General features: G+C 49.5%; 1 pseudogene; it reads right to left on the minus strand.

Moving 5' to 3' along the window:
• Positions 1-5785: 5785 nt before the first annotated feature.
• Positions 5786-6354, minus strand: LOC136335386 (large ribosomal subunit protein eL31-like; annotated as a pseudogene).
• Positions 6355-16085: the final 9731 nt, after the last annotated feature.

Genomic DNA, 16085 nt, shown 5'->3' on the forward strand with positions numbered 1-16085 from the left:
GTACAGCAGGGAGCGGGAGATGTTGGGGCCAGGTTTCAGGTGAAGGCACTCTGAGTCGGACTATATTGCAGACGCCGTCATTTCACAGAACACTAGTCCACGGAGGTGCTAACCAGAGCTCCAAGGTCAAAGAGTTCACCTGTTTCAGAGCCTGGAGAATCTGAATGCTGCATCCCTTCTTTAAAGATCCACCATTGACGTTAGAAAAGTAAAGCCCTGAGAAGCCCTGCAATGGGAAGGAAACCGGTTTCGTTTTGCATGAGGTTAATCAAACTTACTGTCCTTACGAGGGAAAGTTTCCCCCAGAGCACACTTCCAACATCTCCAGGAAGTTTCCTCAGTTTGGCCATTGCTGCTGTCTGCTCAGGAGAGTTACGGTAGGGTTTTTATTTTATTTTATTTTAATTTAATTGAGAAAGAGATGCGGTCTTATTTTTAGGAAGATCACTCTGGGAGTGGTATATAAGAAAAGACAGATAGAAGTCAGGAAAAATATTGCAGTTGTTCACCTAAGAGATCGTCAATCATCTCTAAACTCCTCTTTCTTAAGAGTAAGGCTGACTAGTTCCCTGCTCACACTTCTACTAACATCCCTTCTGCCTACAGGTCAAGGTTCAAACCCCTGAACATGAGTGACAAAGCCTGCGGTGACCTGGTTCCTGCCCGCCCTCCACTCCAATTCTCAAACAGTCGAAAGACTTCCCAAACCCATTAAGGCTTCTATATTCCTTTAGGCTGTTCTTGCTAGAGCTCTCCTCATGGACAGATCTTTTCTGTGCGTGCTTGGCAAATGTCTGTTTCTCTGTCAACATTCCCTTCAGAGGTCAGCACCTCCGAGAACGTTCCAAACCCATCCCTGACACCCTTCACCTGCACTGCCCACCCTCCACCTGCGCTTCCCACCCTCCACCTATGCTGCCCACCCTCCACCTACGCTGCCCACCCTCCACCTGCACTGCCCACCCTCCACCTGCACTGCCCACCCTCCACCTACGCTGCCCACCCTCCACCTGCACTGCCCACCTTCCATCTGAACTGCCCACCTGCACCGCCCACCCCCCACCTGCACTGCCCACCCTCCACCTACGCTGCCCACCTTCCACCTACGCTGCCCACCCTCCACCTGCGCTGCCCACCCTCCACCTGTGCTGCCCACCTTCCATCTGAACTGCCCACCTGCACTGCCCACCCTCCACCTGCACTGCCCACCCTCCACCTGTGCTGCCCACCTTCCATCTGAACTGCCCACCTGCACTGCCCACCCTCCACCTGCACTGCCCACCCTCCACCTGCACTGCCCACCCTTTACCTGCACTGCCCACCCTCCACGTGCACTGCCCACCCTCCACCTGCACTGCCCACCCTCCACCTGTGCTGCCCACCTTCCATCTGAACTGCCCACCTGCACTGCCCACCCTCCACCTGCACTGCCCACCCTCCACCTGCACTGCCCACCCTTTACCTGCACTGCCCACCCTCCACGTGCACTGCCCACCCTCCACCTGCACTGCCCACCCTCCACATGAACTTCCCACCCTCCACCTGCGCTGCCAACCTGCACTGCCCACCCTCCACCTGCACTGCCCACCCTCCACCTGCACTGCCCACCCTCCACCTGTGCTGCCCACCTTCCATCTGAACTGCCCACCTGCACTGCCCACCCTCCACCTGCACTGCCCACCCTCCACCTGCACTGCCCACCCTTTACCTGCACTGCCCACCCTCCACCTGCACTGCCCACCCTCCACCTGCACTGCCCACCCTCCACATGAACTTCCCACCCTCCACCTGCTCTGCCCACCTGCGCTGCCCACCCTCCACCTGCGCTGCCCACCCTCCACCTGCGCTTCCCACCCTCCACCTGCGCTGCCCACCCTCCACCTGCGCTGCCCACCCTCCACCTGCACTTCCCACCCTCCACCTGCACTGCCCACCCTCCACCTGCACTTCCCACCCTCCACCTGCGCCGCCCACCCTCCACCTGCGCCGCCCACCCCCCACCTGCACCTCCCACCCTCCACCTGCGCCGCCCACCCTCCACCTGCACTTCCCACCCTCCACCTGCGCCGCCCACCCCCCACCTGCGCCGCCCACCCTCCACCTGCGCCGCCCACCCCCCACCTGCGCCGCCCACCCCCCACCTGCGCCGCCCACCCTCCACCTGCGCCTCCCACCCTCCACCTGCACCGCCCACCCTCCACCTGCACCGCCCACCCTCCACCTGCGCCTCCCACCCTCCACCTGCGCCGCCCACCCTCCACCTGCGCCTCCCACCCTCCACCTGCGCCGCCCACCCTCCACCTGCGCCTCCCACCCTCCACCTGCGCCGCCCACCCTCCACCTGCGCCGCCCACCCCCACCTGCGCCTCCCACCCTCCACCTGCGCCTCCCACCCTCCACCTGCGCCGCCCACCCTCCACCTGCGCCGCCCACCCCCCACCTGCGCCGCCCACCCCCCACCTGCGCCTCCCACCCCCCACCTGCGCCTCCCACCCTCCACCTGCGCCGCCCACCCTCCACCTGCGCCGCCCACCCTCCACCTGCGCCGCCCACCCCCCACCTGCGCCTCCCACCCCCCACCTGCGCCGCCCACCCCCCACCTGCGCCGCCCACCCTCCACCTGCGCCGCCCACCCCCACCTGCGCCGCCCACCCTCCACCTGCGCCGCCCACCCTCCACCTGCGCTGCCCACCCTCCACCTGCACTGCCCACCTGCACTGCCCACCCTCCACCTGTACCTCCCACCCTCCACCTGCACTGCCCACCCTCCACCTGTACCTCCCACCCTCCACCTGCGCTGCCCACCTTCCACGTGCACTGTCCACCCTCCACCTGCACTGCCCACCCTGTGCTTCTGCGGTCGTGGTGACCACATGGAGTTCCGACACGCACACTCCTACAAGACTGTCGCTCATCCTCATAGACGGAAGGGCTGCAGTACAGTGCCTGGCACCACATACACAGCTGGTCAGTGTCATTTGAGTGAATGTGATTATGGGGAAGTGATAAGAGAAAATGGAGAAGGGGAAAGATTCTAGAGAGCTGTAGCAGATGGAATCAGTGGGTCTTGGCGACTTCCGGGGCGTGGCAGCTTAGGGAGCTAAGGGACACCCTGAACAGGAGTGAAAGAATACCTTAGAAGGAGGAGTTTTGGTAGTGGGGGAAGATTAATTCTACTTTAAACTTGCACTTTTTAAAACATCTCTTGTTATTGGGGAGGTATTATTTACAGCCGGTGAAATGCATAGCTCTTCATTTCACGGTTAGATACCCCGGGACAAAGAGCATGTGCTGACTTTGCGGTGACTGTGAGACGGCCGGGTGGACAGATTCTGAAGACGGTCAGAAGGTGTTCGATGAGGGTTTGGTGCTGGAGACTGAGCTCGGGGTCCCTGTGAAAGGTGGTCGTGGGATGCAGGTCAGGTGACCGCCTGGGGCTAAGGAACCTGATCTCAATGACCAAACACACTCAGAAGAGCAGTCTCTCCTCACAGCAGGTCAGTAAATTGCTTCCAGAGTGAGTGACAGGGCCCCTCTGCCCTGAGATTGTGGTCAGCAAATACTACGCATGAGGAAAGAATGCTAAGATAAACAGAAATGACTCATAGCCTAATATGAAAACTGAAAATTGCATCAACCGTGCTATCAGCTTCCTGAAAAAGCGTCATTTTCTAATTAACCCATTATATGAATAAATGTTCTTGGTTGGAGGTTGGCATTCATCCCCTCACCCTCAAGTTTACTGCATTAATTAGTATATAGGCAAATTTCTGTTGGCCTTAAGGGGCGTTAGGAGGTACGGTGATGTGGTGGGAAGATCTCAGGTGTGGAAGTCTAGACATCTCTGTTTTTTTATCCATCTCTCTCTGGAAAAAGAGAGCTTTTCTAGGCCTTTCTTGACTGAGGACAAGTCACTTGGCCTCTTTGATTCTCAGATTCTGTTTTGTAACGTGCAGAAAATTTTAATCCTGAATCCAGTATTTACTCAACTCCTGAACAAGTACTTTTTTTTTCTTTTGTTTAATTGGATGTATTGGGGTGAAATTGGTTCATGAAACCACACAGGTTTCAAGTGTACATACAGCTCCGTAAAACATCACCTGCACGCTGCATCTTGTGCCGTCGCTCCAAGCAGCGTCTTCTCCTGTCCCCATTCCTCTCCTGTGCCCACCACCTCCACCTACAGCCGCCTCCCTTGCCCTCCGGCTGCCACCATACTGTTGTCTGTGTCAATGTGTGTGTGTGTGTGTGTGTGTGTGTGTGTGGCTTAATCCTTTCCTCTTTCGTCCAGGCCCTCAACCCCATTCCCCTCTGATGCTGCCAGTCTGTTCCGTATCTCCACTCCCCTGTTTCTATTTCGTTTGTCAGCTTATTTTATTCACTAGACTCCATGTTTCTCCTCTGTCCCTGGCTCTGGTCTGGTGAGGAACCCCTGCTCTAACAGTTCTTTGCTCCGGCCCCTGGCTGGGCAGCCACCGCTCTCAGATTGAAAGATACCTGTGCCCTCTGTGCTACAGGACAGACGGGTGAGCTGGGCACCACTCGGGCCCTTCTCGGGAGTTCGTTCCGGCTTAGGCACCGTGAGCGCTGGTGCCAGTCTGGTGGGGCAGAGGGAACACTGGGGTCGGAGTTGAATAGACCTGGGTCTGGGACCCTCTTCTGCCGCCGACTAGTTTGTGACCTGGAATAAGTCACTCAGGTTTTCTGAGCCTCATTTTCCTCATCTGTTCAATGCGGATAAAGATACCTCCTTGTTGTTTTGTGGAATAAGATGTGTGTGGAAATACTTTTCTTTCCAATTATGAATCGCCCCAGGCCTTTCCTCATCTCCAATATTCCAAACAACAGAGCCAGTCACCTGAGCCAGAGTTCCGTTTATAAACAGTTCCTGGGACTCGACGAACCCAAGTGGCCTCACTTCCTTCAGCACATCCCCAGCAATTTCCTTCTCACTTCATTTCACCCTATTTCGTTTCATGGAGACTTGGAATTAGATCTATTCTATCTCTACTTTCTACAAATTGGGAGTGTGGTTTCTATCAGTACACTATGGATGCACCAGGGAAGTCGTTTTAATTTTATCGATAATGCCATCATATAGATTGTAACAGCTTAAAGGATCTAAAGTTACATCACGAGGTCCAATCACCTGCTTGGGACGAGGAGCCTGCGTGTGGGATGCAGGACGGACCAGGTGCAGGGGACCTGGCGGCAGACCTGCAGGGAGGTCTCTTGGTTCCTGGCCTAGCCCACTTTCCCCTGAAGTGCAGAATCTTTCCAATCCTGCTTGTGTCTCAAATGGTCTGAGAGCTCTTCGCTTAATCCACGGGGCTCTCCTTGCCCTTTTGTATGGAAGGACATTCACTAATTGAGACCAGTTTCACGACCCTTCGTGGGAACTCAGGAAGGTCGACGCTGGCACGGTGAGGGGACAGCAGAAACCACCAGAGGCCAGAAGCATGGCAGCTCCGGCTCCAGCTGAGACGAGACGCAGTGTGCATCGCCGAGAACGGGAGGGCTCTGGGGGTGGGGCAGAAAACGGGCTACAGGCTGAAGAATTGGGAGGCAGAGAGAAGCAGAAAGGGTCTTCACTTGATGCTCTGGTCTTTGAGGTTAATTAGGGTCATGAGCAAGTAGCCATGGTCTGGACAGCTTTGGTTGACAGTGGAGGCAATTTTTGGTGACACTGCAGGAAATCTGTCATGCACCCTTTTCTCTCCCTTCTTCCGTCCTTCCCTCTTTTTATTCTCTCTCTTTTTTGTAGTTTTATAACTTTATTTGGCAATCAGAAGTTCTCAGTCACGTGAAGTACCTGTAGATTTGTGAAAGTGATGACACATGTAGGTAGCCAACACACAGAGCTTGTTTGGTGAGTCTCCGTCCTCAGACGGCATCGGACGTGCCTTATTGCTCCGGCCCAGACAGCTGTGTTGGGCCTGGTGCCCATGCGCACATCTGGAGTTACCATCTCTCTCATGGCAAATTCCCGAATCTCCTTGTGTGCCCGAGGGGCATGCTTCTTGAAACCCACTCTGTGGGCACGCTTGTGAATGTTGATGGTGTGTTCTCTGGTCACGAACTTGTTGATGGCAGAATGTCCTTTCTTCTTCTCACCTCCCTTCTTTGTGGGAGCCAGTATGCCCAACACCCCATCTTCCTTTCTTTGTTCCCCAGATTTATCTAAAGCACTTAAAACAAACAAACAAAAAACAACAACAGGCCTTGTGCTGGATCCTTAAGTCTTTCCCTAAGAAACTGTGCTTTCTTTCTCCATGGTCTTCCCTCAAAAACTCACCTTTTCCCCTTTTGTTCTTCCTTCTCTTCCACCCGTCTGTTCTCCTCTCTCCCAGGCATCTTTCTTTCATTGGTAAGCCAGAGGTCAGCGGTGGCCTCCTGGCCTATGCGACCTAGAATAGGCCACACTGCTCTGAAGCCTTCAGCCTGGGCCCTGTGCAATTTCGAGGCCTTCCCAGATTTCTGAACATTCCCGTGGGAAGCAGAGGGGGCTTTTATTTTCACCTCTGACTCCAAACTCTGGACTTTTCCTGAATCCACTTGATTGATAGGCGTTTCACTATACACCCCATTCCCTAGTCCCTTGCCAGTTGACTTTGACAGGAAACTGCCTCTTAATTTCCATAAGAACAAGATGAAACAACACTGTACTGTATTGAATAGCATCCCCCCAAAATCCATGTCTGCCCAGAACACCGGAATGAGACCTTATTTGGAAATAGAGTCTTTCCACATGTAATTCATCAAGTTAGGATGAGGTCATACTGAAATTGGGTAAGCATTAAAACCAATGACTTATAGGTATACTTAAGTATCCTTATAGGAAGAGGAGAAGATACACAAAGATATAAGACAAAAAAGGCCACGGGGAGACAGAGGCAGAGTTGGGATGATGTAGCCACAAGCCACAGAGCACAAGAGATTTCCAGGGCCCACCAGGAGCTAGAAGAGGGGCGAGGTAGCGGTCTCCCCTAGCGCCTTCGGAGGAGGTGTGGTCCTGCTGACACTTCTCGACTTTAGGACTTGAGAGAATATAGTTCTGTGCTTTGCCAAGTTTGTGGTCCTTTGTTAGAGCAGTCTTAGGAAACTAATACAAACTCCATTTTCATTTGGGGTGTAGTCAGCTCTACCAAGGACCGGAGAGTGGAGAGCGGGACAGAGAGGGTGGCCACCTCAGCCCTCCATCCCGCGCTCTCTCCTGTCCCCTCCTCCATGCTCAGCTTGCCTCCTCACCCTCCCTTCTATGGAACCCCCAAACTCCAAATTCGTCTTAACCACATTATGCAGAAATTCTGCTCGCAGACTCAGCTGCCAGCCCACCATTCAGGCCGGACCCTTCCAGGCACTCAGCTGCACAGAGATACTTGCAGGAAACAGCAGCTCCCTTCTCAGAAGGGAGGTGTGCGTTTAAGAAGCAATTCCTGCCTGACCTGTGGTGGCGCAGTGGATAAAGCGTCGACCTGGAAATGCTGAGGTCGCCGGTTCGAAACCCTGGGCTTGCCTGGTCAAGGCACATATGGGAGTTGATGCTTCCAGCTCCTCCCCTCCTTCTCTCTCTCTGTCTTTCCCTCTCCTCTCTAAAAAATGAATAAATAAATAAATAAAACAAAAAGCAACAACAAAAAAACTAAGAAAAAAAAAAAAAAAAAAAGAAGCAATTCCTGTCCCCACTTTGAGAAGACATGTTCCTTTTCCTCTGCCTGTCCTGTAGCCTCCCAGAGACAGTGAGGTAGACTCAGCTCACCCCAGAATGTTCAGGGTGTGGGTTGTAAAGATCGAGAGGAACCCGTCTTTCTGCCAGCCAGTGGGTGCTGCCCTGAACATTTCAGGGAGATACTAAAGGACTGTGAGAGGCTGTCCCGCCCTTGAGGAACATTCCAGAATACCCTTAGCTTTTCTTATTTAAAAGCTTTGTTGGCCCTGGCCGGTTGGCTCAGCAGTAGAGCGTCGGCCTGGCGTGCGGGGGACCCAGGTTCGATTCCTGGCCAGGGCACATAGGAGAAGCGCCCATTTGCTTCTCCACCCCTCCCTCCTTCCTCTCTGTCTCTCTCTTCCCCTCCCGCAGCCAAGGCTCCATTGGAGCAAAGATGGCCCGGGCGCTGGGGATGGCTCCTTGGCCTCTGCCCCAGGCGCTAGAGTGGCTCTGGTCGCAGCAGAGCAAAGCCCCGGAGAGGCAGAGCATCGCCCCCTGGTGGGCAGAGCGTCGCCCCTGGTGGGCGTGCCAGGTGGATCCTGGTCGGGCACATGCAGGAGTCTGTCTGACTGTCTCTCCCGTTTCCAGCTTCAGAAAAAATACAAAAAAAAAAAAGCTTTGTTCAGTTCAGTTCAGTTTGTTTGGTCTTTCCTGTCTTTTTTTTTTTTCCCAGAGACAGAGTCAGAGAGAGGGATAGACATGGACAGATAGACAGGAATGGAGAGAAATGAGAAGCATCAATCATCAGTTTTTCATTGTGACACCTTAGTTCAGAGGTAGTCAACCTTTTTATATCTACAGCCCACTTTTGTACCTCTGTTAGTAGTAAAATTTTCTAACCGCCCACCCGTTCCACAGTCATGGTGTTCTATAAAGTAGTGAAGTAACTTTACTTTATAAAATTTATAAAGCAGAGTTATAGCAAGTTAAAGCATATAGTAATAATTACCAAGTACTTTATGTTAGATTTTTGCTAAGTTTGGCAGAATAAATTTTTATAAAACAACTTATTATAGTTAAATCTATCTTTTTATTTATACTTTGGTTGCTCCGCTACCGCCCACCATGAAAGCTGGAACACCCACTAGTGGGTGGTAGGGACCAGGTTGACTGCCACTGCCTTAGTTGTTCATTGATTGCTTTCTCATATGTGCCTTGACCACGGGCCTTCAGCAGACCGAGTAACCCCTCACTCAAGCCAGTGACCTTGGGTCCAAGCTGGTGAGCTTTGCTCAAACCAGATGAGCCCGTGCTCAAGCTGGCGACCTCGGGGTCTCAAACCTGGGTCCTCTGCATCCCAGTCCGACGCTCTATCCACTGCACCACCACCTGTCAGGCTCCTGTCTTCTAATAACAATCTCTCACATTCTAATCCTCTACCTCCCTCCCTGTACTTTTTCTGGGTATGGAACTTTGAAACATTCTGGCATCCTTATGATTCTATTTTCTATGCTTATAAATTTCTTTCTCCTTTTTCTTTTTATTAAATGTGAGGCATGGAGGCAGAGAGACAGACTCCCACATGCACCCCAACTGGGACCCACCTGTCAAGCCCCCTACAGTGTAATGCTCTGCCCATCTGGGGCCACTGCTCTGTTGTTTGGCGATTGAGCTATTTCAGCACCTGAGGCGAGGCCACAGAGCCATCCTCAGCACCCGGGGTCAACTTACTCAAACCATTTGGGCCATGCCTGTGGGACGGAAAGAGAGAGAAAGAGAGAGAGAGAGAAGGGGGAGGGGAGGAGAAGCAGATGGTCACTTCTCCTGTGTGCCCTGACAGGGAATGGAACCCAGGACTTCCACACACCGAGCCAACGCTCTACTGCTAAGCCAACCAACTAGGGCTGCTTGTAATTTTCTAAGATCCATGGAGCAGTAAGTGCTCTTTCCATCTTTTTATTGGAAAAAGGCAAATCACACCCAGAGGTAAATGAATTTGCTCAAGATCATCCGCAGTTAAGTGGCAGCGCTCGCCCCAAGCTGCAGGCCAGTGCCCTTCCTGCAGTTGCCAGGGCCTTTCTCCGACAGCTGTGTGCGTCAGCCTTTAGCCTGGAGAAATCCACGCAGTTTAGACTCGCCATCTGGTTAGAGGGACAGCTCCAGATACGTAAGCTCGATTCCATTTTGATACCACTTTGTGTTTTAAGAACCAATTTCTAGCCTGGTTTTAAGTTTATTAACTGGTTTGAAGCTCTGGATTTTGACTCTGGACTCAGAGAAATGTTCTTACTAGGTTACACGAATATTTTGCAACTCAGTCCTTACTTTTTTTTTTTTTTACTCAATAATAGTTTGCGCAAACAATGCATCCCACAGGAGAAACTTACGCCAGACCCCAGATGTTTAACACGTTTGCTTCAGATATTAGAGTTCATGGCCTCTTGTGCTTGTTAAACCAAAAAATGTAAGACCATAGAAATGATTTTTAATATTTAGGAGTTCTGCAAGGTCAGGCTGGACTCTGGGTAATTGTGGCATTTTATTTTGAAAACAGGTTTTTCTCGAGTGTGTGTGCGCGTGTGTGTGTGCGTGTGTGTAATTTTTAAAAATACTGCAAGCAGAGATTTCAATAAGGGCGAGCATGAACTCTAGTTTTGACTCAATTCTAGTTCATTTTGGTTGATCTATGCAAAATGTTTTTTAAAAAATAGTTTCTTTTCTAATCCTGACATTGACTCTTCAACTTGTAACCGCTCTGCCAGTCAATCAACCAACCATTTATTGATAAACCTTGGGGTTCAGAATGCCATAACACTAATAACAGCCAGCATCTACTGGGGATGACTGTGTCTTTGCATATGTTACATCATTCAACCTGCCACTGTCACTACTAGCACCTTGGTCCCAGCCACCCTCCTCTCTGCTCCATTACGGTCCGTGGCCTAGCCAGTCTTCCTGCCTCCACATTTGCCCCCTGATAGCTGCAGCTTATTCTCAAAGCAACAGCTGGAGTACAGATGTTACACTGGTTCATGTCATTGCTCCACTCTATAGCCTCCGATGGCTTCTCACCCTATGGAGTCAAAGCAAATAATCATAGGCTACACTGTGTCCTTCACGCCGACCCCCACCCCATGCCCCTCTGTCCTCCCTGACTACCGCTCCCCCTCTCTTTCATTCCCATTCCTCAAGTGTGCCAGGCAAGTTTCTTCTGTGCGGTTCACTGGTCCAGCGTAGGTGACAGCACGCATGCTCCATTATGTGAATGAAGGTAGAAAAGTGGGGAATAATTTGTTTCAAACAACTGACAACAAGTTAGAGATCTACTGGTAGGGTAAAAATAAAATCCAAAGCCTATGATGGTTTATTTTTTTCAACAATCTTTCTCATAGGAAATTTGGCCCCAAACAGGTTTCCCTTCTGAATTGAAAAAGTCAAGGTTCGTGAGGCAAAGCATTTGTATTCCAACAGAACATGCTTACTGTTGGGAGAGGGTTCGTTTTCACTTACTGTAAACCATTAAGGGTTGCTTATGCTACATTAAGGGGATCTTGTATCTTCAACTAACTTCTTGAACCATTGAATGAGCAATAACACCCAAGATTAAGGCTCTCTTGAAATGTGTTTCTGCTGATTAGGAATATACTTTTTGAAGCACTAAAACTTTAAAATAGGACTAAACTTTAAAATAGTTTTAGTTCTTTTGATAGATAGTAGAGCCAAAGTACTGACCACTTTTCCGACTTGGCAGCCAGACTCTATGTATCATGTGTAAAGTTTCACTTGATTCAGCTTTATTGTTATAAGCTTTCGTGGCTCCACTCTGCGTATCATGATACAGTGTATAGATGTGTTTGCCCACGGCTCCCACGTATCTTTTCCAGTATCCATTCTATCCCATAAGTAGCAGCAATGTGGTTTGGTAAATTGATCTCAATTTGAGGGTCAGGCCTGATTAGTCAAAGCATTATCTTATCCTCAGTTATTTGTTCAGGAATGTGCATCTGTCCCCATTCTGGCCAAAGAGAGATGAGGAGAGGTTTGCCAGCTTCTGGAAAAGTGTGTCTCCCAGGAGTGGTCAAGGGGAATCCCTTCTACCCCCTCACCTGAATTGAAAGAGGAAATTCTGATCACGCTCAGCAGCCATTCCGCAAACACAAGGCAACTAGAAGTAGGACGGAGCTTACATAATCTAGAGCAGAGCAAAGGGAAGGAAAACATTCACTGATAAGAGGTTGGGTTGCTGAATCAATGACTCGGAAGTCTGGTCTACCTTTGGACTTCCTTTTAGGTTAGCATGTCAGTTATCTATTGCTGGATAATAAACCTTCCCAGAACGTAGTGGCTTAGAACAACGTTATCATTATTTAGTTCATAAATCTGCAGTATGGGCAGGGCTCAGTGGGGAAGGCTTGGCTCTGTTCCATGAGGTGTCAGCTGGGGGTTGGAGGACCCACTTCCCAGACGGCTCACCCATGACACTGGAAAGCCAGCATGGGCTCAGTAAGATCTGAAAGTCAGAACCCTGGGCTCCTTTTCATGTGGGCCTTTCCACCAACTCAGGCTTCCTCAGAGAGTGGTGTCCGGATTCCGAGGGCAGGCACCCTAAGAGAAGCCAGTAGAGATTGTGTTGCTGTTTATGACCTAGCCTTGGACATCAAACTCCATTATTTCCACATTCTGTCATTTCCGCAGTCCTCTCTTGGTCAACCAGTCTCTAAGGTTAGCCTACACATAAGAAGTAGGGTATCCCGATCTTTGAAGAGAGGAAATTCCAAGAATTATAAACATGATTTAAAACACCACACTAGCTAATATATTTCCTTATTTTTATGACCATTTGATTTATGTTTTTATTTGTGGCTGAAAACATCCTATTGACATAGTGTCATCTCAGCTGTGGACAGCAGAATGTTTTAAATGAACAGTTCTCAACAACAATGCCAGCGGTAACATGGTTACCAGTAATTTAGTAGTAATTTAGTACCAAGGTTTTGAAACTATTTACTTTTTTTTTCTTTTGAAAATCAGAACAGACTCAAGCTTACCACTACAGCAGTATAAAAGTCATTTAACTTAATTCTAGTAGACTTCTCTAAATGGGTCATCAAGTGGTGGGATCAGAGTAAGAATGTGGTCCTTAGAAGCATTGCTCCAAGTTAAGAGATTTTTTTTAATAACATTTTTTAAATTTAATTAATTGTGTTTACATAGATTCTAGGGTCACCCCAAATGCATTCCCCCTCTCCCGTATTCCCCTCAACATCTCCCCTGCCCCCTCTCTATAGCGTCCTCCCCCCTTCCCTTCAGGTTTATCCCATCCTATCATCCCCTTTCCCTCTGTCCTCTTTTCCTCTGGTCCCTTTGATCCCTCCTCTGTCTCAATTCCATTCCTCAGTTCTCATTATTCCTTGGATTCCTCGAATGAGTGAGGTCATATGATATTTTTCTTTCTCTGCCTGGCTTATTTCACTCAATATAATAGTTTCCAGGTCCCTCCATATTGTTGCAAAAAGTAATATTTCCTTTTTTTTCATGGCCCCATAGTATTCCATTGTGTATATGTACCACTGCTTTTTAATCCACTTGTCCACTGACGGACACTTGGGCTGTTTCTAGATCTTCGCTATTGTGAGCAATGCTGCCATAAACATGGGGGTGCATTTCTTTTTTTCAGTCGGTGCTATGGTGTTCTTGGGATATATTCCTATAAGTGGGATGGCTGGGTCAGAGGGCAGTTCCATTTCTAATTTTTTGAGGAATCTCCATACTGTTTTCCACAGTGGCTGCACCAGTCTGCATTCCCACCAGCAGTGCAGGAGGGTTCCCTTTTCTCCACATCCTCGCCAGCACCTATCCTGTGTTGTTTTGTCAATGAGCGCCATTCTGGCTGGTGTGAGGTGGTATCTCATTGTGGTTTTAATTTGCACTTCTCTAATGATTAGTGATGTTGAACATTTTTTCACTTGTCTATTGGCCATCTGTATGTCCTCTTTGGATTTGACTGGAGGCCTCTTTTAACGAGAGTTAGAAGGTATTTCCGAGCTCCTGTGCTTAGGGTCAAGTTCTTTTGTTTCTCTACACAGGCTCCCGTTAAGCCAGCGAGTCGAAAGACTTGTGATCATATGGAATGTTCTCTTTATAGTTCTGATGGTCTTTCTGTAGGAGAGTGAAGGAATAAAGAAACTCTTCTCAATCACCTGCATTGTCCTGCCCTGTGATGAACTCTATCTAGTTAAACAAATAATTTCTAAGTGTCCACTGTGTTCTTAGCACTCTGCCCAGCACTGCAGATATAATGACTATGAACCTAGAAAATTAAATGCAATTGAAGAGCAATGGTCAGGGGCTATTTAAAATTAAGGGCTAAATCAGCCTATATAGCCTGCCCAGGTGGTGGTGCAGTGGATAGAATGTCGACCTGGGATGCGGAGGACCAGGGTTCAAAACACCAAGGTCACCTGCTTGAGCATGGGGTCTCCAGCTTGAGGGTAGGATCATAGACATGACCCCATGGTCACTGGCTTGAACCCAAAGGTCGCTGGCTTGAAGCCCAAGGTTGCTGGCTTGAGCAAGGGGTCACTGGCTTGGCCAGAGCCCCTTCACCCCCCCCCCATCAAGGCATGTATTAGAAGCAATCAATGAACAACTAAGGTGCCACAACTACAAGTTGATGCTTCTCCTCTCCCTTCCTGCCTGCCTGTCTCAATTTCTCAAAAAAAAAAAAAAAAAAAAAAAAAAAGGAAAAAAAAACAGCCTTATAATGGAGAGGGGAGTGAATGAGGGCTAAGTATTTACTGGGTTTCAAGGTGCTTCCTTACTCAGAGGGGCGGCAGCAGACCACTAGATCCTTCCTTTCCCAACTACCTCTGACCGAACCAGAGTGACCATCTGACCTGGGAGCCCAACCATAGGCCAGCCAGCAGTCTGTGCCTTGTGTGTCAGGTCTAGCTAAAAAAAATAAATAAATAAGCTGAGCCCATTAGATTCCTCTCCTAGGGGTGTTCATTACTCTTAGGTGATAGGCCCTGAGTTCAAAGGACTAGTAGATTGGCCGTAAAGGAAGTCATTATGGAGTTGAGGGCAGACAGCTGCTCTGAGGGACCAGAGGCTCAAAGAAGCTGGTTGAGGCGTGCGGAGAAAAGCGGCCTCTCTGATCTGAGAGGCCGAGAGTCTGAGCTGTGTCGGGTGCTGCCCCGTCTAGCCCGCCTGTTCGGATTCTGAATTCCTGTGTGTTCCCATTGTTTCCTTATTCGTGTTAACGCTGGGGTGAGAATACCATGCTGTGCCTTTCCCTAGACCTAAGTTCAGTGGGTTTCTGTCACTTGTAACCATCTGAGTTCTGTTCAGAACAAATCAAAAAGTCATGGAAGATACAATGATTTTAATCAGTCTTGAGTAACAGCTTGAGTTTATGTAAAAACAATGGCTGTGATTGGATGAAAGGAGCTTGACCTTTAGAGTCATACACAGTTCTAGGTTCAAATCCTGGCTCCTCCATCCCTACTTTCTTTTTTTTTTTTTCCCCAAGGACAGAGAGAGAGTCAGAGAGAGGGATAGATAGGGACAGACAGACAGGAATGGAGAGAGATGAGAAGCATCAATCACCAGTTTTTCGTTGTGACACCTTAGTTGTTCATTGATTGCTTTCTCATATGTGCCCTGACCATGGGCCTTCAGCAGACTGAGTAAACCCTTGCTCAAGCCAGCAACCTTGGGTCTAAGCTGGTGAGCTTTCTGCTCAAGCCAGATGAGCCCGGGCTCAAGCTGGCGACCTCGGGGTCTCGAACCTGGTATCCTTCCGCATCCTAGTCCGATGCTCTATCCACTGCGCCACTGCCCGGTCAGGCCATCCCTACTTTCTGATCTTGGAAAAGTTACTTATCTGTAAAGTTTAGATACTAATATCTACTCTGCATGGTTGTTGCAAAAATTAAAGTGTATATTTGTATATGGACCATTACCACAGTGCTTGTCACATGACAGGCCAATAAAGAATGAATGCTATTATCATTCCAAACATATTTATATGGGAGAAAGGGAATAATTTAAAACCCTGTCCCCAGTCATGTAAATGGGTTTTGACTGAGGCATTTTGTATTTCTCAACATTTTAAAATGGCTTTATATGTTTGGGAGGGTGGTGCGTGCGTATTTCTTTGGCAGAGGCATTGTTTGTCTCTCCTTGCCCCCTTCCTATCAAAGCTGTATTCACGATGTTCTTGGACCAGTTGTTGTTATTAATCAAGTACGTGGTATGAGATGAACAGGGGTGATGAGTTGGTCAGACAGCCAAGCAAGTTCATGTTTTGCAGGAAAAGCCAAATTGTTTCCTGAGGGGATGTTTTTCCGAAATGGAAGGGTATGCTTCACTGGCCCTCACAGACCCTGTCCCATCCCTGGAGTGCCGTCACCTTGTAGGGTGATACGATAGCCCT

Source organism: Saccopteryx bilineata, chromosome 4 (assembly GCF_036850765.1).
Source record: "Saccopteryx bilineata isolate mSacBil1 chromosome 4, mSacBil1_pri_phased_curated, whole genome shotgun sequence".
Lineage (NCBI taxonomy): Eukaryota > Metazoa > Chordata > Mammalia > Chiroptera > Emballonuridae > Saccopteryx > Saccopteryx bilineata.